We start from the raw sequence: 25,831 nt of genomic DNA on the forward strand, positions 1-25,831 counted from the left end.
ACACGCACAATATTCCATGAACAATGTGCCTCCTGCCATTAAGCAGATATATGCAGGAACACACAGACAACCTTCCATGACCACCGTGTCTCCTGCCATTGAACAGATATAACAGAAACACACACACCATCACCCTGTCTCCTGCCATTAAGCACATATACACAGAAACACACAGACAAACCACCACCACCACCCTGTTCTCCTGCCATTGAACAGATATACACAGAAATACACACGCACAACCCTCTACCACCACCCTGTCTCCAGTCCTTAAATAGATATATACAGAATCAGACACACCCCTCCACGATAACCTTATCTCCTGCCATTAAACAGAGATACACAGAAACACACACACACACACAACCCTCCACCACCAACCTATTCTCCTTCCATTGAGCAGATATGCACAGAAATACACCCACAACCTTCGACCACCACCAGTCTGTCTCCAGTCATTAAACAGATATGTACAGAAAACACACACAACTCTGCACCACCACCCGATCACCGACCATTAATCAGACATACACAGACAACTCTCCATCAACACTCTGTTTCCAGGCATTAAACAGATATATACAGAATTGGCTGGCTGACAGAAAGCAGAGAGTGGCTGTAGATGGAAAGTATTCTGCCTGGATTACAGTGTTAAGTGGGGTCTCGCAGGGCTCTGTACTTGGGCTTCTGCTCTTTGTAGTTTGTATAAATGACTTGGATGAGGAGGTTGAGGGTTGGGTTAGTAAATTTGCATGACACAAAGTTTGGAGGCGCCGTTGATAGTATAGAGGGCTATGCAGGCTGCAGCGCGACACAGAATTCTGAGCTGGGCTGAGAAATGGCAGATTGAGTTCAACCTGGATGAATATGAAGTGATGCATTTTGGAAGGCGGAACTCGAATGCTGAATATAGGATTAAAGACAGGATTCTTGGCAGTGGGGAGGAACAGAAGAATCTGGGTGTGCAAGTACATATATTCCTCAAAGTTGCCACACAAGTGGATAGGGTTGTTCAGAAAGCATATGGTGTTTTGGCTTTCATGAACAGGGGGATCGAGTTTAAGAGCCGTGAGGTGTTGCTGCAGCTCTACAAGTCCCTGGTGAGGCAATACTTGGAATATTGTGTCCAGTTCTGGTCACCCTACTATAGGAAAGATACAGAGGCCTGGGAAAAGGTGCAGAGAAGTTTTACCAGGATACTGCTTGGACTGGAGGGCTTGCCTTAAGAAGAATGGGCTCGGACGTTTCTCTCTGGAGAGAAGGAGGAAGAGAGGAGACCAGATAGAGGTGTACAAAATAATGTGAGGACCAGATAGAGTCAATAACCAGAGAATTTTCCCCAGGGCGGGAATGACTGGTACTAGAACTCATAGTTTGAAGATATTAAGAGGAAGGTATAAAGGAGATGTCAGAGATAGTTTTTTTTTTACACAGAGAGTTATGAATGCAAGGATTGCGTTATCACTGGTAGTGGTGGAAGCAGAGTCATTGGGGACATTTATGCACATGCAGTGTGTTGAGGGGTGCATAGGTTGTTACTATATTTTACATTAGGATTAAATCTCGGCACAACATCGTGGGTCAAAGGGCCCGTTCTGTGCTGTACTTTCTATGTTCTATGTTCTCTGACAAATGTGAGTCGACCTCTGACAAAATATTGCTAACTGCAAAAGATGTTTAAAGACTTCATTTAGTTGCAAAGGTGTCAGGACTATAAGTATGTTTTGGTCATTGTTGATTTTTTTTTCCTTGATGGGTTGAAGCTTACCCCACTTCCAACGCTACTGCTAAAATTGTTGTAAATATTTTACTCAAGGAGATTATTACCTGCTTTGGTATTTACTTTTGCCTACGTTCTGACAATGCCCCCCATTTTATTGGAGATATTAATGAGGAATTATGCTCTCATTTTGGGATCCATCACCAACTTCATTGTGCTTATTGCCCACAGGCTGCAGGGCTCGTGGAGCATGGTGATCAGAGTCTGAAAACTAAACTTACCAAATGGACTTCTGAGACAGGTCTTTCCTGGGTTAGGGTGGTGCCTCTGGTACTGTTCCACCTACAAGAAACCCCTGTGGGGAAAACTCGCTTGTCCCCAGCCGAAATCATCCGAGGTCAAACTGTACTCTCGCCTTGGAATGATGCCTCCTCCCCTATTCCTTTCAAACACATGACTGAGGATATGTCCTCCTGTGTTCTTTCTTTGACCAAAGTTTGGGAGATCTTCAGTCTAAGGTCTGTCCTGCTCCCCTCCCTCAACAATATCCCAACTGTTGAATTTCCCAACTCTTTTATTCTCATTATGATTTGGGCAAGCTGCAGCCTCCAACCTCAATGGCAAGGGCCCTTCCAGGGTCTCCACACCAGCCAGCCTGCTGTAAAGGTCGCCGAGCATTCCGCCTGTGTTCACCTTCATCACTCCAAGGTCATTAGATGAGCCCCTTCCGGGGTGGGGTGGTGGTGATGATGGAGATGGAGACGATGGGGAACTGGAAGACGAACCGGAATCAGTTGAAAACAAACCAGACTACTATGATATACCTGCAAGTTTCGAATCATAATTCTTCTAATGTTTTACATACTCTAATCCTTAATGCAGAGCGACCATTAAGCTGAAGATCGAACTTACCCTGTTATGTGGACTCTTTGTCGCCGGCATTAGTGCTGAAGATGGGGCTTGTTTACCCGTGTGATTCTGAGCAACCAGAAACTGCATCCCGATTAAGCTGAAAAGATGTCCTTACGTGCCCGAGAAACTGATTCCTTCGATGCATGGAATGTTACCAAGAATGACTGCTGCAATGGTCAACTGCACCAAGAAGATCGGACAGTTCATTTACAGAACAAGTCGCAATGGGCTTTACAGTTCATTTACAGAACAAGTCGCAATGGGCTTTACCCTGTCAAGGTGTTTTGGGCCAGTTTGATGTCAGTTGTGTTTTCGGTGTCCCTGGTAAGCGTTGCCTCTACTCAAAGAGGCCTAAATCGGCACGTCGCAAAAGAGAAAGGGTGAGATGTCGTCCTTCACTAACAATTTGCTTTTGCAAAGTCATCATCAAATATTCAGCCAGCATGAAGTGGTGCGTTACATCCACACATCAGCAAAGGACTCTTTGACCCCTTTCCCCCTCCTGAATCCCAACTACGGAGTATGGAATACCTGTTAGGCATTTATAGGTTATAATCTTTCCTTTGATTATTACTTATCCCCACCTGCTAGCCTGTGGAATTCCTATAATAAGTCCAGGGAAGCCTATCCAATTTGTTACAACTGTACAGGATGGGGATGCACTTAAGTGAATGTGACTATGTTTATTCCCTGTGCCTTGGTCCAATTTACCAACCGCTACTGCTTCCCTGTGGCGCCTCGCATCTCATGCATATGCCTACTGGAGGAGTGTGTCTCTGTTACTGTGGATATTCAGGCTCTTTGTGGTATTTAATGGCACACACCTTACTATGAGACCCCTAACAGCACCTCCATCTTCTCAATTGTGGGATGGAATGAACCAATCTGGGACAATAATCACACCTCTGACTGAAAGACCCACCACCTTTTATTGAACAGCTTTCACTCTAAGAGCCCAGTGCGACCATATCTTGCAGCTACGGACTACTCGTATTTTCAGGGGAGTCAGAAAGACAGGCCTGCTTCATATTGGGAAGCCCCCTCCATTATCTAAGCTAAACCCGGATATTATTTTTATCAGCCAAGACAAAGTGACTAACTTCATTGTTCTTAATGAAATAGGTAATCTCTGTGCTGTAGCTGTAGGGGCAGTTTTCATAACTACTGTTCCATGCCCAACTACCTGGGAATGGGGTTGGGGTTTCCCTACTAAACGTTCAGTTTGACCTGTATTCTGCGCGCATTGGAGGGGTGATAAGGCTTTGGGTAACAGTAAAGCCCAGGTTCTGGCTTATACATTTCTCAGTACCTTTTCCTGAGGAGAATCTGGAGGAATTATTAGCAATGAAAATTGAAACTATCTTATTTATGGTCTAACCCGCTTGGGCAAGGAGACCGCTTGGACTTAGCATGAGATAAGGACATGCTATTGGAATTACGTCTATCTCCTCAGCAAAACCGGTATGCCCTCGACTACCTACACGGCAAAGAGGGTCGGGCTTGTTCCATAGTAAAGGGCAAGTGTATGATTGGGATTACTGACCTCATAGAGAACATTACCAAGCAGGTAGATAACATCTGCAACTTTGAAAATCAAATGATAGAAGCCACTGCAAGGCGAGATGATGTGGGCTGCTGTATCCACGAGTGTTCCCCTGAGAGCAATATGGTGTGGGATGGTATAGGTCAGAGTGTTCCCTTGACAGTGACATGTGTGGGCTGGTGTAGCCCGGAGTGTCCCCCTGACAGTGACATGGTGTGAGCTGATGTAGCCCAGAGTGCCCCTCTGGCAGCGACGTGATGTGGGCTGCTGTAAGCCGGAGTGTCACTGTGTCACTGACTTAAATTGAGTGTCATTGAGTCATAGAGTAATCGAGCATGGGAACTGGTCCTTCGGCCCAAACTGGTCCGTGCTGACCATGCTGCCCACTCAACTAATTCCAATTGCCCACATTTGAACCATATCGCTCTCAACCCTTCCCATCTATGTATCAATTCATTTTGTACATGTTGCGATTATACCTGCCTCAACCACTTTTTCTGGCAGTCCATTCCATTGAAAAAAAACATTCTCTGCATAATGAAGTTGGCCCTCTGGTCCTTCTTAAATCTTTCCCCTCTCACCTTAAAAAATGCCCTGTCGTTTTCAGTCCGTAATCTCTGGAAAAATGACTCTATGCATTCATCCTATCTATGGCCCACGTAAATTATGTATCTCCATAAAAACACCCCCTCATTCTCCTACATTCCAAGGGGTGATATCCGAACCTGGCCCACCCCTCCTTATAACGCTGGCCTATTAGTCCTGACAACATCCTTGTCAAACTTCTTTGCACTCGTTTCAGGTTAATAGGATAACCAAAACTGTACGCAATACTCCAAGTGTGGCCTCACCAACGACTTACAGAATGGTAGCATAATGTCCCAAATCCTATATTCAATGCTTTGAACGATGAAGGCCAGCATGCTAAATGCCTTTATTACCGCCCTTTCTACCCGTGATGCCTCTTCCAGTGAAATATAGACTTGTGATCCGAGTCCCTCCGTTCCACAACACTCCTCAGAACCTGACCATTTACTGTATATGTTCTATCTTTGTTTTACTTTCCAAAGTGTAACACCTCCAACTTATCTGTATTTAATTGCAGTTGCCAATCCTCAGCTCACTAGCCCATCAGATTAAAATCCCTCTATTATTTCTGATAATGTTCATCGCTATCAACGATAGCTCCTAATTTTGGATCATCCATAAATGTGGCAACCTTCTTGGGAGTACTTGGAGTATGTTGCGCAGTTTTGGACCCCTTATCTCAGAAGGCCTTGGAATGTCCTCAGAGGAGTTTCACGAGAATGGTCCCAGGAATGAAAAGCTTGACATATGAGGAAACTTTGAGGACTCTGGATCTTTACTCAATGGATTTTAGAAGGATGAGAGGAGATCTAATTGAAATAAACCAAATACTGAATAGTCTGGACAGAATATATGTTGTGAAGATGTTTCCATTGGGAGAATAGACTAGGACCCGAGGGCACAGCCTTAGAGTAAATGGAACAGCTTTTAGAACGGAGATAAAGAGAAACTTATTCAGCCAGAGAGTGGTGAATCCATGGAATTCAATGCCACAGAAGGCTGTGGAGGCCAGGTTAATGAGTATATTTCAGATTGAGATGGACAGGTTCTTGATTGTTAAGGGGATCAAGGGTTATGGCGAGAAAGCAGAAGAATGGGGTTAAGAAACTTATGAACCATGACTGAATAGTGGAGCAGACTCGATGGGCTGAATATTTCAATTTCTGTTCCTATGTCTTATGGCCCTCATCATGCCTTGTATATTCACATTCAGAACATTTATGTAAATAACAAATAACAAAGGTCTCAGCACCGACACCTGTGGCACACCATTAGTTATAGACCTCCAGTCTGAGAAACAATCTTTTACCATCACCCTCTGCTTCTTACCATCGAGCTAATTTTGAATCCAATTAGCTAGCTCTCTCTGGATACCATGTCACCTAAACTCACTGACTAACCTGCCGTATGGGACCTTGTCAATCGTCTTACTAAAGTCCGTATACAAATAATCGATTGTCCTACCCTTATCTATTCTCGCGGTTATCTCTTTGAAACAATTTAAAAGATTTGTCAGACATGATTTCCCGCACACTAATCCATGCTGACTATTTCTAATCAGACCTTGCATTTACAAATGTTGGTTCATCCTGTCTCTCATTATCGTCTCCAACAACTTGCCTAACACTGATATCCCTCTCACTGACTAAGAGCTCCCTGGCTTGTCTTTGCTACCTTTCTTAAACAATGGAACCACTCCAGTGGCAAACGATGAAGTAAAAATCTGTGCAAGAGACTCTGCAATTTTTTCCCTAGCCTCCCATAACATCCGGGGATGGACATGTTCTTGCCCAGGGGATTTATTCACCTTATTGTGCTTTAAGGTAGCAATTGCCTCCACTCTGATAATATGCATGCAGACCAAAACATTCCCACTTGCTTTCCTTATATCCTTAGTAAGCATCATTTTCTCCTGATTAAACATGGAGAAGAAATATTCATTAACAATTCCCCCACCCCCTGGTGATTCCACACAAGGACAGCCATGCTCATCAGTAAAGGGACCTATTCTATCCTGAGTCACGCTTCTACTCTTAATATGGCTAGAGCAACTCTTGGGATTATCTTTCACCTTTTCTGAGAGATCCATGTCATGTCCTTTTTTGGGATTCTGATTCCCCTCTTAAGGGTGCTTCTACACTTTGCGTAGTCATCTAAGGATTGACTTAAGCCCGATATCTTAAACCCAATGTATGCCTTCTTTAATGTCCTTATCAGATCCTCAATATCCCTCGCCATCCAAGGATCAGGTTCCCCCTCAACCACCGTTGACCTAATGAAAATAATCCCAAATTGTCAAATCTCTCTTCATGGCTGGCACCCTACATACCAGGCAACATCCTGGTGAACCTCCTCTGCACCCTCTCCAAAGCATCCACATCGTTTTGCTCGTGTGGCGACCAGACTGTATGCAGTATTCCAAATGTGGCTAAACTAAAGTCTTATACAACTGTAACATGACCTGCAAAATCTTATATTCAGTACCCAGTCCAATGAAGGAAATCTTGCCGTACACCTTCTTCACCACTCTACTGATCTGCCTTGCCACCTTCAGGGAACAATGGACCTAGATGTCTCTGTACATCAATTTTCCCCAATACTTTCCTATTTACTGTATAGTTCGCTCTTGGATTGGATCGGACAAAATGCAACGCCTCACATTTCTCCAAATTGAACTCCATCTGTCATTTCTCTGCCCATCTCCCCAATCTATTCATATTCTGCTGTATTCTCGGACAGTCCCCTTCACTGTCTGCTACTCCACCAATCTTAGTGTCACCTGCAAACTTGCTAATGAAACAAGCTACACCTTCCTCCAAATCATTTATGTATACCACAAAAACCAATGTCCCAGCAAGGGCCCCTGTGGGACTCCACTGTCACAGATCTATATTTTGAGAAGCTCCCTTCCATCATTACTCTGTGTCTCCTGTTGCCTAACCAGTTCTCTATCCATCTAGCTAGAACACCCATGCAACTTCACCTTTTTCATCAACTTACCATGGGGACATTTATCGAATACCTTACTAAAGTCCATCTGTATGACATCTATATCCCTTCCCTCATCAATCAACATTGTCACCTCTTCAAACAATTCTATTACGTTTGTAAGCCATTACCTTACCTGCAGAAAGCCATTCTACCTAGCACTGAGAAGTCATTGCTTTCTAAATAGGTATATATCCTATCACTCAGTATCTTCTCCAGTAGCTTCCCTACCACTGACGTCAGGCGCACAGGTCTGTAATTTCCTGGATTATTCCTTAAACACGGAGACACCATTAGCAATTGTCTATTCCCCAGGTACCTCGCCCGTGTTCAAGGACGCTGCAACAATATCTGTTAAAGCCTCAGCTATTTCCTCTCTCGCTTCCCTCAGTAACCTTGGATAGATCCTATCCAGACCTGGGGACCTGTCCTTCTTGATGTCTTTTGGAAATCACACCACTTCGTCCCTCTTTACGCAGACTTGACCAAGAGTAATCAAAGATCTTTCCCTAACCTCAACATCCACCAAGCCCCTCTCCTTGGTGAATATTGATGCAAAGTACTCATTAAGAATCTCTCCCGATTTCTCTGCCTCCAAGCATATCTTTCCTGCTTTGTCCTTGAGTGGGAAGAAAGTGAGGTCTGCTGATGCTGGAGATCAGGGATGGAAATGTGTTGCTGGAAAAGCGCAGCAGGTCAGGCAGCATCTAGGGAACAGGAGAATCGACGTTTCGGGCAGTAGCCTGAAGAAGAAACGTCGATTCTCCTGTTCCCAAGATGCTGCCTGACCTGCTGCGCTTTTCCAGCAACACATTTCCATTTTTGTCCTTGAGTGGGCCTTTCTCCAGCTACCCTCTTTTTCATTATATGTGACCAAAAAGCTTTAAGGTTTTCCTTAATCCTGCTGGCTAAGGATATCCCATGACACCTTTTCGCCCTCTTAATTCCTCACTTCAGATTGGTCCTACAGTCACAATATTCTTCCAAGGCTTCCTCTCTCTTCATTCACCTAGATATTATGTACACATTCTATTTCCTTTTAGCTCGTCTCACAATATCTCTTGTCATCCATGGTTTCCTAACCTTGCCATTTCTATCCATAATTTTCACAGGAACATATCTCTCCTGAACACTAATTAACCTCTCTTCAAAAGCCTTCCACATTTCAAATGCGGATTTCCCTTCAAACAGCCTTTCCCAATCCACGTTCCCCAGCTCTTGCCGAATTTGCTATAGTTGGCATTCTCCCAGTTTAGCACTCTTCTTTTCGGACCACTCTCATCTTTCTCAATGACTACTGTAAAATTAAAGGAATTGTGATCATTATTTCCAAAGTAATCCCCCACTGTAACTTCCACTACCTGGGTGGGCACAGTTCCCAACACCAGGTCTGGCATGGCCGCTTCCCGAGTTGAACTATTTCTACACTGCTCTAGAAAATGCTCATGGATGGTCCTTACAAATTCCGCTCCATCTAGACCTCTAACACTAAGTGAATCCCAGTCAATGTTGGGAAAATTAAAATTAAAATCACCACCATCCTGTTGCGCCCACATCTTTCTGTGATCTATTTACATATTTGTACCACGATCAGTGTTGGGAAGCCTGTAGTACAATCCCAGCATTGTTACTGCACGCTTTCTATTCCTGAGCTCTGCCCATATTTCCTCACTGCTCGAATCTTCCATGGTGCCCTCCTTCAGCACAGTTGTGATATCTTCTTTGACTAGTAACGCTTCTTCTCCACCCCCTGTACCTTCCTCTCTACCCCGCCTGAAGCATTAATGTCCAGGGATATTTAGTTGCCAATCACGCCAATCCCTCAACCAAGTCTCAGTAACATCAATAACATTATATTTCCAGATACTATTCCAAGCCCTAAGTTCATCTGCCTTACCTACTATACTTCTTGCATTAAAACTACAAGTCCCTCTGTGTTCATCCTCCGCTTCCTGCCTCCTCTTCCCTCAGTCATGCTGATTTTATTATCTAGTTACTTAGGCTTTAGCTACTACCTCCCTTCTGTTCACCAAAAAGATTTGTTTCCCGATCCCCTGCCACATTAGTTTAAACCATTCCCAACAGCGTTAGCAAATGCACTCCATCGAACATTGGCTCCAGTCCTACCCAGATGTTGACTATCCAATTTGGAATAGTCCCACCTCCCCCAGAACCTGTCCCAATATCCGAAAAATCGGAAACCCTCCCTCCTGCACCATCTCTCAAGCCACACATTCTTCCTGATTATTCGATCATTCCTACGCTGACTAGCACTTTACATTGGTAGCAATCCTGAGATTAATACCTCCGAGTTCCTACTTTGTTAAGTTGGTTCCTAACTCCCTAAAGTTGTCTTGTAGGACGTCATGCCGACGGCACATTAATGTGTGGAGAGATCATTCAGGCACATAAGGTATTAGGGATACTATATTAGACTGATGAATGGACTCTATAACCCCAAATAATGATGATCTTGTTCATGTTGATCATGTTTTTTTGAATGTCCTGCGTATTGTAACCTGCACGCCTTACTCTGTTCAAGTTTATTTTTCACCCTATGATCTGTGCGTCCTTGCTTACTGTCATCTGCCTGTACTGCTCGCAAATAAAGCTTTCACTGGACTTAGGCACATGTGACAATAAATCTAATAAATTAATTATTTCTCACCCTAACAGTGTCTCTTTTAGAAATATGTGATAGTCGCTAACCCTCACGTTTCAGCGTAATCATCCCTCTTTGTCTCCTACACGACAGATTAAATACTCATTTCCATCACTGTCTCCTCATGGAATCATCATCTCATGGATTAGACTGCTAATACTGGCTTGAGTTGTGTCTGTGTTAATGAGATCGTGCCTTACAAAGGAGATCACACCTCTTCACAGTGCCCCAAATACTCTCTCATCAAGGCCCTACAAATACGGGAAGACGGCTTTATGTATGCACTTGAATCATATTACAATGCAGGGAAGCATACTATATAAGATGCTAATACTTACGGCGTTGAATCGTCCTATTTTTGGTGACTCATGATCAAGGACATTCAGGTCCTTTTGGAAAACAACACTTCTCAATATTATAGTATTTAATCAATACAAAATGAGATGCATACTGTTTATTTCTCACAACCAAATCATTTCTATGCCTTGCAAATTGTTGTGGTTCAAACACTGAAACTTGTGATATCCCATAGACTGCCTTCAGTCCATAAAAGTGCAAGAAGATCAGCATTGCTTCCACTGGCCAATTCTCAATCCATGTGGTATATTCAGATCACCCCGTCTGCAACTTATCAATATACTCTAACTTCCTTTGCTTACTTGTTAGCAACAATGTAAAAAAGTATTCTGCGAATTCAAATACACCACTCGCACTCTTTCTCTCTTGTGGATGTATCAACTAACACAAACTCCACAGGTTTCTCAACGATGATTTTCGGTTTCTAAGTCTAAGCTTACTGTACCAAGTCACATCATGATTTCCCAAGTGTCGAGTTATAAACTTTCTCAGAAAAGATTCTGATATTTTCCTCAGATCTAACATCAAGGTACCTTTTGTTGTTTTACCTCCCACTCCGGTTTTAAATATTTAGGATTACAATAACTACTTTCCAGTCTGCAGGAACGAGAAATTCCAGAGTCTAAAGAAATTTGCAGGGTAATCAGTACTTCTTTCTTGTCGTTACAACGTTTAAAAGATATTTGGATAAGTACATGAATAGGAAAGGTTTGGACGGATATGGGCCAACCGCGAGTAGGTGGGACTAAGTTAGTTTGGAATTGGAATCGTCAGAATGGACTGGTTGGACCGAAGCGTCTGTTTCTGTCCAGTATGACTCTATACCTCATTCACTAGCTGACATGCCACTTCCCAGAAAATTCGGATGGAACTCACTTGGTGCAGTAACTTGCCAACCTTCAATTCAATTAGTGTTTGAGTAAGTTCACTTTATTAATTCTAATCATTTTCTTATTTTCACCAGTCAATCTGTCCCATATTACTTCTAGAAGATTTTTGGTACCTTCCATTATGGAGACATCACGAAGGTATTACCCTCAGCAGCAGGCAGAGATGGATTCCGTCACTGTGTGAATACATTGGAACACTGCAATTGGGAGATGATGGACGTGACACCCACTCCTGCTCAGAAAGTTCGAGAATCAAGTCAGTCCAATGAAACTGTCAGTTCCTTGTCACTGACAGCATAGTCCTCTCTCTCGTGTGAGGTTACAGGTTATACTGAAACTCATTTTAGAATCAAACTGACTCCACAATTTGCACCTGGCATAGGTCCAGTTCGAGGTAAGAAAAAGTTTGTGATCAAAATATGTGTAACGAGAAGAGTTGCCAGAAAAGAATTGTAACAGGAAAGGTGTGGATGATGGTTTATAGAGAAACAGTGTTGAGGCAGAAGTGATATTGTGAGGGTGGGACTGGACAGGTTTTGTGGTAGACGGAATATTGAGATATAAATCAGTTCAGGATAAAATGGGGTAATCGTGGTTATGAACACTTCCGTTTCTCCTCAGATGCTTGTAAGCGAGGGGTATGAAATTCATGGTATAGAAATGGAAATTGTGATTGAAAGCGAAGACAATAGTTTGGATCTTTGCCAAATATACACTACAGAGAAAACGATGACATTCACAACGCATTAGAGAATTAGTAAATGGGCAGAGATCGACTCACCAGGAACACCAACAATAGCGAGGACGGGATAGTAACCTGCCTGAATAGTCATCATTACCCAGCGTCAATCGAGATGTTGTTACTACACTGAAGTCTCCTCCACCACAACAACTTCAAATATAAAAACTGCTTCTAGGCACAACTGCCCTGAACATACACAAGAAATACAGATTTCCCTAGATTTTACTCTCACAGCTCTTACCAGTGAAATAAAAAGAATATATTCAGAAGAAGGAATGGCAAGTGACAATATAAACAAAACAGAATCATTTCAAATGGAATGGCTGAACAGTAATTGGTGCGTGTGTGCGTGCGCGTGTTCGTGCGCGTGTGCGTGTACGCGTAACTGTGTGTGTGAGAGAGTGCAGATAGATAAGATTGTTCATATGCGTGCAACATATTCAGAATGAACAAGACAGACATACTTAACAAACATGATGCATGTGATGTACAAAATTTATAAAATATTAATATGTTATTTAATCTTCAGCTGAGATGTTATGTTCCCCTACTCTCAACGTACCGTCTGCCTCCTACCCCTTTCTGGCATTCCCTGATCTAATCTCCCATTCTTATCGGATGGATGTCATAAATTCCTGCTTCTGGTGTACCAACTTGTTTCAGTTAATCCATTTTCTACCCGGAAACATATACTGTGTTCTGTCAACAGTTGGTGCCTGTCATATTGATGGAGATAAAAGTTCTGGCATAAAATCCAGGATTTCATCAGATTAATCTGTTGCACATATACTGTACAAAGGACCACAGCACACAGGAATTGTCAAACCAAATACAGAAGCACATCTAATTCTATCAATTATGTAGACTTCCCTATTTTTACATCTCCACGTCTATATTGTCTCTCTCTGTCTCTGTCTTTCCATCTAGTTAATAAATCCCCAATCATTCTTCGTGTCCCATGTCTCAAACCTCCCTCCTTCAGTTTACATCTATTGCTCACTTTTGGATGAGATGGCTTATAATTGAGTAATGTAACTAAAAAGACATGAGGGTGGCGTTGGCCAGAGTTAGTTGGAAGGGGAGCTGAGCACGGGAATATGGTGAAGAAGCAATGACAGGAGTTTCTGGAGATAATTCAGCAGCACATCAGAAATTCATCCCCAGTAAGAAGAAAGATATTCAGCAGAAGACAAAGCAGCCGTGAGTGATAACTAACTCAGGGACACCATAAAAATAAAAGAAAATGCGAACAATGTGGTGAAGATTATTGGGAATCTAAAGGATTACGAAGTCTATAAATTCCAGCACGGATAAATAAGAACAGCAAATGGGAGGAGAGGGTGAAATCTGATATTACGCTTGTTAATCGTGTAAAAGAACATTGAAAGAGATTTTTAGATATATAACAAGGAAGACAGGGAGTAAAGAACAAACAAAGGAATGTTGGAAAATGAAGCTTGAATAGTTAAAGGAAGCAATAAAGTGGCAGAGGAATTGAATACAGAGGGTAGAGGTGAGTATAGTGACCACCAGTAAGGAGAAGGAGCTGGGGAAGGTGAAGTTGGATCAATCAGCGACACCAGTTGGAGAACACCCCGTAGTTCTAAAGAGATACCGAAGGTGATTATGGAGGCATTGCTGGTGATCTTTCAGGATATTTTGGAGTGCGGGAGGACTGGTAAATATAAGGAGAGCGGGACACAGAAGACTGGAAATTACAAATGGCCAGGCAAGTTGGAACTGTTGTTTCGAAGGACTTAATGGATCCTTACGTTTATGAAGAGATGCGTGGAGTAGAAGAACAAGGAAGTTCTGAAGGATATTGGACGTGGTGTGATTAAGCTACAGCATAACAAGATTTACATTAACAATGCTATTCCGAACAGCAGACTTGAAAGTACGGTTAAAACAAAGGAAACCATTTCGAAGCAGACAGGAGCATTCGTGACAAAGAAACTGTTTCCTTGACCCTGTAGTGAGAATGTTGAGATAAGCTTGTCAGTAAACAGATTAAAATAAAACGTGTGGATGAGCAGAGGGATCTTGGTGTCCATTTACACAAATCTTTGAAAGTTGCCACCCAGGTAAATAGTGCGGTGAAGAAGGCATATGGCATACTGGCTTTTATTGGTAGAGGAATTGAGTTCCGGAGAACTGAGGTCATGTTGCAGTTGTATAAGACTCTGGTGCGGCCACATCTGGAGTATTGTGTGCAGTTTTGGTCGCCATACTATAGGAAGGATATGGAAGCACTGGAACGGGTGCAGAGGAGGTTTACCAGGATGTTGCCTGGCATGGTAGAAAGATCGTATGAGGAAAGGCTGAGGCACTTGGGGTTGTTTTCATTGGAGAAAAGAAGGTTTAGGGGTGACTTGATAGAGGTGTATAAGATGATTAGGGGTTTAGATAGGGTCGACAGTGGTAATCTTTTTCCACGTATGGAGTCAGCTATTACAAGGGGGCATAGCTTTAAATTAAGGGGGGGTAGGTATAGGACAGATGTTAGGGGTAGGTTCTTTACTCAGCGAGTTGTGAGTTCATGGAATGCCTTGCCAGTAGCAGTGGTGGACTCTCCCTCATTATGGGCATTTAAGCGGGCATTGGATAGGCATATGGAGGATAGTGGGCTAGTGTAGGTTAGGTGGGCTTGGATCGGCGCAACATCGAGGGCCGAAGGGACTGTACTGCGCTGTATTCTTCTATGTTCTATGTTTTATGTTCTAACATTGATCGATTGTTCCATGAAAGCTCTTTATCTGTTTTACCTGGGAGAAAGAGGATACAGGGACAGAATTCTAGAAGATGGATTGGGAAGCTCTTGAATAGATTGATATAAGATGTGAGCAGGGATTGGAGGCGTTGGCTGGTACAAAATTGGACTGATTGCTAGATCTGGATGAGTTGTATCACAGGCTGCTGTTGGAGACAAAGGGCAAAAGGCCCTGACTCAAAGTTTTAAGTCGAATTGGGCAACAGGGAAGTTGGAATTGCCACATGACTGGAGAACAACTAATGCGGTCCCACATTACAGGAAGATGGTGGAAATAGAACAGAGAACTGTAAACCAGTCAGTATTAGCTCAGTGTTAGGGTAAGTACTGAAGAAAATAGGAAAGGAGAAAATTAATCTCTATTTTGGGAGGCAAGGTTTAATTAAAGATAGCCTGCATGACATAATCAGAGGGAATTCATACCAAATGAATTTTATTGTATATTTTCGAGCATGTTGTTTACATGGTTTTTCAGCAAGGCCTTTGACAAAACCCCATATGGGACACTGATATTATTAAAAATGAGTCATGATATCAAGGTAACTTCGTGAGTGACAACAAACATTGTCTTATTGGCAGGAGACAGAGGGTGGACGCAAAAGGCTGTTTGTGTGACTGGAGTCCAGTATCCCCTGGTGTACCACAGGGATCAATGCTGTGTCCCTTATTATTTATGACATTCATAAATGATCCAGATGTGATGTGTAGGGGGAATGGGGGAGTGTGATAATTAAGTTTGTATTTGACACAAAGATTGGCCAGATGGTTGAAAGTGAGGAGGAAGGCCTTATGTTACAGGAAGATACACATGGAATGGTCAGATGGTCAGATGGATAGTAACCCCGATAAATATGAGGTGATGTACTTTGGAAAAAGGAACCAAAAATCGAAGTATACAATGAATGGCAGCTCACTAGGAAGCTCAGAGGGTGTTTCTCCACAGATCCCTGAATGTGACTGCACAGGTTAACAATTCAGGGAAAAAGTGAGGACTGCAGATGTTTCAGATCAGAATCACGAAGTGTAGTTATGGAAAACAGTCGGTCGGGCAGCATCCAAGGAGCAGGAGAGCCGACGTTTCGAATATAAGCTTTTCATCAGGAATGATGGGTCACATTCCTGGTAAAGAGCTTATTCTCGAAACATCGACTTTCCTGTTTCTCGGATGCTGGCTGATCTGCTGTGCTTTTCCAGCAACACACTTTTTGACAGAGGTTAATAGATTAGTTAAGAAGGCAGCGGGAACCGTAGGCGCAGCCTTCATTCATCAACATATACATTGTCAGAGCTATAAAGTCTATGGTTAGGCCAAGATGGATTATTGTGTGTAGTTCTGGAAACCTTATTACAGGAAGGATGTAATTGATTTCGAGGGGTGCAGAGGAGATTCACCAGGATTTTCCCAGGGATGGAGCATATCAGCTGTAGAGAGAGGCTGGGTAAGCTTGGGTTGTTTACTTTGGAGCACAGAAGGCTGAGGGAGAGGTGATTGGGAAGGGTAAGATTACGAGGGCGATTTTCAGAAAGATTTTTGCTTAAGTCCCAAGCCCAGTTTGCAAAATCAAATCTTATGGGATTGTGGCGAATATTTGGACATGGTTTCAGGAAGGGACGGCTGGCAGGAAAGAGTGAGTAAAAGTTTTTTGATTTTGATTTTATGACCAGGTGTATTTTACACGATAACTATAATAAAATACAGCGAAAAGCGTCCACGTGTTGCCACAAAGTGGTGACATTTTGAATAATTGAAGAAAATTGAATAAAAAAAAGGATACAGCTTGAAGAGAGCTGATGCATTGTGAGCTAGCTCCTCACCATCGACCACCGCTGCAACCCAATCCCTCCATGACAGCTACATCACCATCTCCACCAGACCCCAGCAACATTGAAGATGCTGATCCTCAGGCACAATCTTTGCCACTGGGCAGATATTCCACCATCACCGGCTCGTTGCCCCCTGTGCCAGACCTTTCCAATGTCAGAGGCATGTCTCTTACTGCTAGACCCACATCATTGATGTTACCATGATGGCCTTCCACTATCCGCTTCATCACCACCAGTGCAGGACACAATCAGCAACAAGTCTCTAAGCCTCAGGAATCACCGTTTGCTGCTGGGCCCTATCTCACCCACGTTGACTCTGCTGATGTAGCAGCTGCAAATTCCAGGTCCTGTGCTTGCTCCGGAAAAGTAAGTAAGGACTCACTCTCCTCCGCACTGCGCTCAGCTTGAGGTCCAAACCCTGGTTCCAGCATGAGGACAGTAAGTTACAGAGAGAAAAGTGGAGGAGAAAATACGAAAAAGGAAGCATGTAAGAGCGTACAAGCTTCACAAAAGCAGCCCTTGGACCGGACACACTGGAATAAAAGGATCATTTTATTGGAGACGAAGGCTCGTGGGGTATCTCAGGAATATGTCCTTGGGTCCTAGCTATTCGCAAACATCTCAAACATTTGGTTGACGGAATCAATTGCAATATATCTCAGTCCGCTGTAGGAGAAATGCATTGAGGAGATCCTCGGCCATGGTGAGAACGTGGAGGCTCACTGTGTTGAATGACATACTCCTTTCCTGAGGTTTCTGTGCAGTCTATGGGAATGCTCTGTAAATGTTGTCACAAGCTCTCAGATGTTAGGAAGGAGGCCTCTGCAGGGTCGACACGACTGTTTTTCCCATTCCGTTTTCCGATATCGAGGCTGGTGCTGGGTGTTCTGTCCGGGTTATCCTTTAAGACCTCTGTGCAGTTTGATACAATTCAGTGACTTGCTTGGCCGTTTCAGAGACCATTGAAGAGATTATCACATATCTGTGTGTCTGGAGTCACGTTTAGCCCAGACCAGGAAAGCACGGGAGATTCACTTCCTGAAAGTACATTGGAGAAGCAAATTGGTGGTTGCAATCGACATTGGTTTCACGGTCATTGTTACTGACACCAGATTTTAGATCTCGACATTTTATTAATTGCTTTTAACTTCCACCAACTGCTAGAGCATTTGTTTGGTCTGGGTTAGTAATCCAGTGACATTTCCACAACAGCACCAGTTCCACATGGGGACCTATCGGAAACCACACCGAGCAGGTAATTTTTGTGCTGCTTCACGACTCTGTCAAAAAGACCTCCCACCCATTTGACTGTCGTAATGGAGTTGAGGGGGTGATATTGGTCATACTGTAATTATTTTCCTCTTAAGGGACTTGTCATAGTAATTTTCCACATTGCCAGATTAATGTCAGAATTGGAAATGGAATGAAACAGCTTCCCCAGGGACAGGGCTTGTTGTACATTGCCTATGTTGTACCTATTGCGTTCAAATGTTTCTTCATGTCACATAGAACGAATCAAATTGTTTGAAAATGTCATCTGTGATTCTGTGGGCATCCTGACAAGGTGAATTGAATCATAAACTCAACACTTCTGGCTGAGTATGGAGTAGACATAAATCCTTGTCTATTGCCCTGATGTGCAGGGCTGTTCCATTATTTAGGATGGGGTCATGTGTATGACCCTGTCGTGCAGTGAGTTGATTAATCCATTTATGACTGGGTGGGGCAGGACTGCTGAGCTTCGATCTGATCTGTAAGTCTTTGTATCATTGCGCTCTCTCTATCAGGTGTCATTTCTGCTGTTTGGAATGGAACCAGTCAAGTGTGGTCGCTTTAACGTGTTCTCATCAGTTTTAGGGGCACATGGTTCTGACCCTGGAATGTTTACCCACATTCGTCACTGAACCATAGATCAGCTTGATGGTAATGGTAGACTGAGGGATTATCTGGGGCAAAACGTTACAGATTATAGTTTTATATAATTCTGCTTCAGCTGTTGCTGTGGTCTACAACATCACATGGAATACACGGTTTCAGCTGCAATAACTCTCATACAGTTCTGCTGCCTGTTCCCCAGTTCACACCGAGACCCATTCACCCATCAACCATGTACTCAGTGATCTACTCTGGTTTCTGATGTGGTACACGTCCAATTTTATATTCTCATTCCACTGAGCGTCTCTCTATGGTGTCACACTTACAGTTTTTCTCATTCCTCATCATGCTTTAATATATTCATCTGAATCCAGTATGTGCTACGTTCTGTGTTTATAGTGAATACATCTCCCGCTGTTTCTCTCCCTAAGAGTAAGAGCTCTACAGTGTCAGTGATGCCAGCCTTACATAGTTTCAGAACCAATGAATTTGTGCATCTTGTGTTATCTTTCACTTCCGCGCTATATGGCGCTATAGGTTGGACAGAGGGTTTGAGCAACGTTGACACACATCTTTGGAACGTGTTGAAAAACAGAAATTGCTGGGGAAGTTAAGCAGGTCTGGCTGCATCTGAGGAGTGAAAGTAGAGTTAATCATTGGTTCCAGTGATCGTTCTTCAAGGCTCACAGATTCTTTTTTTGTTCTGGTTTCAGATTTCCGGTATCAACAGTTATTTGCTTTATTGAAAATGTGTTTTGTTCATTTCTGGAGAAACACAGCGGATCTGCAGCATCTACAGAGACAGAGAAACAGAGTTAGCGTTTCAAGCCCAGTGTGACATTTCTTCAGAACAGAAAAGGATTAGAAAAAGGGCTTTTTAATCCCTTGCCAGAGGAAGTGGAGGGGTGACGGGAAACAGACGGTGTGGAGGTGTAATGCAACTCCTCCGACTTTCGTATCATCCGCAAACTTGCTCACCCAACCTTCTAACCCCTCCTCCATGCCACTGACGCATGGACTTTTGTTTGTGATAAAAGAGAATCAAATGTAAAATAAGTATACATTAGATTGTAAAGGGGGGAATTGGGTTCCTTAATTGAGTGCAAGACAAACGATTCACAAACAGGCCAAGTTTATTGAGAGACCAAGAGAAGGAATGTATGAAGAGTTGAGAACAGCCATAACAGCCATAATAGCGTCATGCTGTGAAGTTATGGAATTGAATACTAACTCCTACAGGCTGTTACGTACCAAAGTGAAATGTGAGGTGTTACTCGAGCCTGGGTTGTGTTTCATTGGAACATTGCAGCTGCCCAGGACTGAAATGTTAGCATGATAGAAAGATAGGTTGTTGAAATGGGAAACAATTAGAGGGTCAGGGTTATTCCTACAGACAGAGTGGGAGTGTTCCTCAATGCAGTCTCTGTTTGGTCTCCCCAATATAAAGGAGACTGCATTGTCAGCAGCAATGACAGGAGACTGGATTGAAAGAGTACAAGTGAAATGCCGCTTCTTCTAGAAGATGTGTGTTGGGTTGTTAAGAAATGAGGAATGAGTTAGCGATCTTTTCAAACGTCCAAATGTATTTCTTCTTATATGTAGACTGCATAGTTCCACAACTTGGAGAGAGTAAGTACTACAGGTGAGATCCCTCTGCTCATCCACACTACCAAGTATCCGACCATTAGCCCAGTACACCATCTTTTTATTACTCTTACCAAAGTGAATCACCTCACACTTACATTGAACTCCATTTGCCACCTTTCTGCCCAGGTCTGCAGCTTATCTATATCCCGCTGTAACCTGCCACATCTTCCTCACTGTCTACAACTCCTCCGACTTTCGTATCATCCGCAAACTTGCTCACCCAACCTTCTAACCCCTCCTCCAGGTCATTTATAAAAATGACAAACAGCAATGGTCCCAAAACAGATCCTTGCGGAACACCGCTAGTGACGGCACTCCAAGATGAACCTTTGCCATCAACTACTACCCTCTGTCTTCTTCCAGCCAGCCAACTCCTAATCCAAACCTCCAACTCACCCTCAATGCCATACCTCCGTATTTTTTGCAGTAGTCTACCATGGGGAACCTTATCAAACGCCTCACTAAAATCCATATACACCACATCAACCGCTTTCCCCTCGTCCACCTCCTTAGTCACCTTCTCAAAGAAATTAATAAGGTTTGTGAGGCACGACCTGCCCTTCGCAAAACCATGCTGACTATCCTTGATCACATTATTCCTATCCAGATGTTCATAAATCCGAAATGTTCTCCAGCTTCACACACAGAGTGCTCCCTTGGTCTCTAATGGGCCCTTGTTATTTCCTGGTTATTCTGTTCTGATTAATGTACGTGGAGAACATCTTGGTATTCTCCCTAACCTTGTCTCGCAGCACATCCCCCGTCCCTGTGTCAGTCCGTCTCTCTGTGTGAACTCTCTCAGCTTCACTGCGTTCTCCTTTCATTTTGGCAATCACTGGGGAACGCAAACTGAGTTTATCCATCAGTTAGTCTTGCCTTTAATAAGATAGGCATGAAAGTAACTGTTTAGTTTCTCTGAAATTTCCTAGTTCTCTGTAAGAAATTATCTTGTGTTGATATTCACCATTCCACATGTGCCCTTGCCTTAACTTTCCCATCAAGGATCGAGAGAAGCGTTTGATCATCCTTATGTTTCTTGTTCGTTTGCATTATATTTTTAATTTCATTATCAGTTGATTGGTCCTCAAATGTCTCTTAATCAATTGCTTACAACAGCATCTGGAATTTTTCTGAGCTGCTTCCTTTGATCTAATGCAATCTTCAAATTCTTTTGTTAACTAATGTTAAGTCACCTTACCCCTTTGCTCTTTGAACTGTGGTGGACATGTGTTTATTGTACATTTTATGGTGTTTATTTAAACAACAACCATTGTCTGTCGTCCAGTTAATCTTTTTTATGTACTTCTACAATTCAATTAAGCTAATTTGCGCCTCATACTTTTGTGATTTGCATGACTCAGGTATATAACCACAATTTAAAAAAAACTGTTTTGTATTCAGACGTCATATAAAATTCAATAAATTATAATTACTCTTCCCGAAACCTCCTTTTCAGCAGGGTTTGCAATTAGCTCTTCCGATCAAACAACATCAATGTCAAAACAGCCTGACCTCTACCTCAGTGCTCAACATACTGTTAAATGAAACCATCTTAAATACGCTCATGAAATCGATTTACCCTGCATTATTATTCACGTGGGTTAACATAGTTTAGATGTAGCTTGAAATTGTTCACTATTGCTGTGGTACACACAAACCTGGGTATCTAATTTTCTGTTTTATAACATACCCAACATTTGTATTACAACTTTCACTTTGATATATAACTCCCAGCAATCTTTGCTTCTCCTTGCTGTTTCTCAGCTTCACCTTACCAGATTCTGTGGAATATCAGTGATGTGGCCTTTGGGGAGATTAATGGTAGATTCACGTGAGATATTTGGTGAAGCCTATTTGGACGTTGAGATAATCTCGTCACGTTATTCATTCTTCTCAAGTGTTATTATGACATTTTCACCAGATCTCCCGTTATGCAGGTGGAATAGAGAAGGACAGTGATCTTTCAACAATGCTATGCATTCCTCCAGACAGCTGAGACTGCTCTAAACTGGGTGGGAACTTTCCAGCAGGCTGGTAAAGTGTTGCTGATGTTGAACAGGATGTTAATCAGATCACATCTGGAGTAGTGTGTACAGATTTAGTCTCCTCATTGAAGAAAGGTTTCTGTTATATTGGAAGCAGCTCAGAGATGGTTCCCTCAACTGATTCCTGCAATCAAGGGGTTAACTTATAAGGAAAGGATGATCAGTTTGATCCAATACGCATTAGACTTTACAAAATGAAAGATGATCTTTTTTTCACATAGAACACCGGAAAGAGTCAGCAACAGAAACCAATTACACAGCCAATTCTATTTCTCCAGTCTGTTACACAGGAACAGCAGAAGGATATTCAGGCCTTCGAATCTGTTATACCAGGACAGGACGAGGTTATTCAGCCGCTAGAGCCTATACAGTTACATGAAGAGGTCAACCGTCTCCTCGAGTCTATAACACTGCACGCAGTGTAGACCATGAAGCACCAGTATCCTGTTATGCAGCAACAGGGTCAGTCCATTCCGTCTCTTCAAGTCTCAAACACAGGAACTGGAAGAGATTGCTTGACTAGAATAACAGGAGGAGATTCAGCACGAGAATTAAAGAAGGTGATAAAATTATTTGGGACTTGTTATGGAAAGGTGGAGGTAATTCACGCATGTGTTCGTTGTATGGAAACAGGAGGAGACAAATCACTCCTTCGAACCCATTTCAGGGATACAGGAGGTGATTGTTCAGTATCTCGAACCTGTTATGAAGGAATATGAAGAGCCCTTCAGTACCTCAAAATCTTATACAGCAACAGGAAGATTCCACAATCCCTCAGGCTTCAGACGTATTATCAGGAGGAGGAGAAGCAGATCTTGTATCTGTAAATCTGGACATTCCGGCCATCAAGACTGTAATGTAGGAACACCATGGGGACATGCAGTCCATTGAGTGTGTAAACCAGGAACTGAATGAATCCATTCAGGCAGTCATGCCTCTGACGCAACGATTGGAGCAGATCTTTTAAAGCTCTGTGCCTGTTACACAGGAACATGGGAAAAGGAACGGAGAGTTTATAAAGTGGTTAGGAATGAGGATAATCATCTTCACTTGTCAATAAAAAGTTGTAATCATACTGTTGGGAATTAAGGGAAATTGTGAGAATCCATTATTAATTAATTAACAACAGGAGATTTGCAAAGTCGAACCAGAATATATCAGAATCAGCATGATTTTTTAAGGATTTGTTTGCTCGAGTTCTTTAAAGATGTGACAAGCAAAGTAGACAATAGGGACCCTGGAGAAGTAAAGTACCTGGACTTTGAAAAGTCATTGATTAAACACTGCACAAAATATTAAGCTGTAAAATAAGAGGACATGGGTTTGGGAGGAAGTTATTCGCCTGGATAGAAGGCTGATGAGCCAACAAAATGCAGAGAGATGGAATAATTGTTTCGTAAATGGTTGGCAACTTTTTGGGTTGCATAGAATTCAGACCACATGACCCGAAAATTTACCATGCATTGTATTACTTGGATGAGAGGAGAGAAAACACTAAAGCCACATTTTCAGCTGACACTAAAGCAAGTGGAAAGGTAGTTTGATATAATGAAGACATTTACGAATGGGGATGAACAGTTTATATGAATATGCCACCTCTGGCAACTAAAAGTTAACGTGGATAATATGGGAGTAACCATTTTGGTCAGAGGGATCGGACATGTCATGGAAATGGAGAGTAACTTCAGAGTGCTTATGTGCAGAGGCATCTAGGTGTCCTTGTGCATACCACAGAAAACGCACATGCAGGTAGAGCAGGGAATAAGAAAGGCAAGTTCAATTTCATCATTTGCTCGTAAAAGAATAGCGTATAAAGGAACGGGAAGAATTACTGCAATTCTGCAAGGTATTAGGGAGACTGTAACTGACATACTGTGTTCAGGTTTGGTGCTCTGACTGCAGAAGGTATGTAGTTACAATGAAGTTACTGATCAATTAATTAGATCGATTCCAAAGATGAATTTTTCTTTTAAAGAGGGTTTTGGCAGTTCAGACCTATACTCTCTGGAGTTTAGAAGAATGAGAGGAGACCTCATTGAGGTCTGGATGATGTTAAAGATGATTGACAATGTCGGTATGGAGAAGATATTTCCACATGTGGGGCAAACGAGAACAAGAGATCATAGTTTTAGGATTAGGCAGAGCAGATTTAAAACAGGGGTGAGGAGAACTTACTTCTCTCAAAGGGTTGTGAATCTGTGTATCGCACTGCCCCAGATTGCAGGGGATGTTGGGAAATTGAGTAAATGAAAGGTTATGGAGAGTGGGCAGGAATGTGGGACTGAGACCGTAATGATGTCAGCTATGATTGTATTCATTGGCGGAACAGACTCACCGGGCTGGATTGCCGACTGATGCTCCTCGTTCTTATTCAGCCCTTAGAACATAGAAGAATATAGAAGAATACAGCGCAGTACAGGCCCTTCGGCCCTCGATGTTGCGCCGATCCAAGCCCACCTAACCTACACTAGCCCACTATCCTCCATATGCCTATCCAATGCCCGCTTAAATGCCCATAATGAGGGAGAGCCCACCACTGCTACTGGCAGGGCATTCCATGAACTCACGACTCGCTGAGTAAAGAACCTACCCCTAACATCTGTCCTATACCTACCCCCCTTAATTTAAAGCTATGCCCCCTTGTAATAGCTGACACCATACGTGGAACAAGATTCTCACTGTCGACCCTATCTAAACCCCTAATCATCTTGTACATCTCTATCAAGTCACCCCAAACCTTCTTTTCTCCAATGAAAACAACCCTAAGTGCCTCAGCCTTTTCTCATACGATCTTTCTACCATACCAGGCAACTTTCTGGTAAACCTCCGCTGTACCCATTCTAGTGCCTCCACATCCTTCCTATAGTATGGCGACCAAAACTGCACACAATACTCCAGATGCGGCCGCACCAGAGTCTTATACAACTGCAACATGACCTCAGTACTCCGGAACTCAATTCCTCTACCAATAAAAGCCAGTACGCCATATGCCTTCTTCACCACACTATTTACCTGGGTGGCAACTTTCAAAGATCTGTGTACATGGACACCAAGATCCCTCTGCTCAACCACAGTACCAAGTATCCGACCATTAGCCCAGTACCCCATCTTTTTATTATTCTTACCAAAGTGAATCACGTCACACTTATCTACATTGAACTCCATTTGCCACCTTTCTGCCCAGTTCTGCAGCGTATCTATATCCCGCTGTAACCTGCCACATCTTCCTCACTGTCTACAACTCCTTCGACTTTCGTATCATCCGCAA

This window comes from Chiloscyllium plagiosum, unplaced genomic scaffold (assembly GCF_037043375.1).
Source record: "Chiloscyllium plagiosum isolate Xiang-an unplaced genomic scaffold, Cpla_swu_hap1 HiC_scaffold_44, whole genome shotgun sequence".
NCBI lineage: Eukaryota > Metazoa > Chordata > Chondrichthyes > Orectolobiformes > Hemiscylliidae > Chiloscyllium > Chiloscyllium plagiosum.